Consider the following 1,062-nt stretch of genomic DNA (forward strand, 5'->3'; position numbering starts at 1 on the left):
TTAGAAGCATGAATATGCCAAGCAAAGGTGATTGTTGAAGAAAGATGGCACAAAGTGGGTGACCAAACAGAGAAAAATAAAAAGACAACTTATAAAGATATAGGCAAAGATTAGTGAGAGTCAAGGCAGGTATAGAGCAGCTCCCCAGCTAGGAGCTTTTGTTAATGCTAGGCTAGGAGTGGGAATGGAGGGAGTCGTTTCTGAGCCTATTGGGAGAACAGTATAGACTATATACCAGAGACTGTGGCCTTTGGGAGACAGACACAGACTATTTAGAATAGTCTTGTAAGAAGGAAGTTAGAACAAGAAAGATTTTAACTTCATTCACCTCCTTCCTTTTGCTCTCCTACCTGAAGCCTCAGGTTGTCTGGGAGATAAAGGACTTGGAACCTGTTGCAGTTCATACAGATCAACTTCTGAGAAAGAGACTGTTGTAGAAAAGGGTGAAAGTGGATCTATAAGGCAAAAAGAAGATATCCAACTATAGACTATGCTATTTAAAAACTATTTTGCAAGCAGCAGCACCAGATCCAAGATGGTGGCCAGCAAGAGGCTATTGAAGGAGCTTGAAGAAATCCGCAAATGTGGGATGAAAAACTTCCGTAACATCCAGGTTGATGAAACTAATTTATTGACTTGGCAAGGGCTAATTGCTTCTGACAACCCTCCACATGATAAGGGGGCTTTCAGAATTGAAATAAACTTTCCAGCAGAGTACCCGTTCAAACCACCAAAGATCACATTTAAAACAAAGATCTATCACCCAAACATTAATGAAAAGGGTCAGGTTTGCCTGCCAGTAATTAGTTTTGAAAACTGGAAGCCAGCAACCAAAAGTGACCAAGTCATCCAGTCCCTCATAGCACTGGTCAATGACTCCCAGCCTGAACACCTGCTCCAGGCTGACCTAGCTGAAGAATACTCTAATGACTGTAAAAAATTCTGTAAGAATGCTGAAGAGTTTACAAAGAAATATGGGGAAAAGTGACCTGTGGACTAAAAATCTGCCACGGATGATTCCAGCAAGTGTGAGCAGAGACCCCAGCAGCGCATTCAGGCCCC

At 42.2% G+C, this 1,062-nt stretch overlaps 1 pseudogene; it reads left to right on the plus strand.

Annotated features, from left to right (window-relative positions):
• The first annotated feature begins 535 nt into the window (after nt 1-535).
• On the plus strand, nt 536-1,000 carry LOC102833655 (annotated as a pseudogene).
• The last annotated feature ends 62 nt before the right edge of the window (nt 1,001-1,062 follow it).

Source organism: Chrysochloris asiatica, unplaced genomic scaffold, assembly GCF_000296735.1.
Source record: "Chrysochloris asiatica unplaced genomic scaffold, ChrAsi1.0 scaffold01126, whole genome shotgun sequence".
In the NCBI taxonomy this organism is placed as follows: domain Eukaryota; kingdom Metazoa; phylum Chordata; class Mammalia; order Afrosoricida; family Chrysochloridae; genus Chrysochloris; species Chrysochloris asiatica.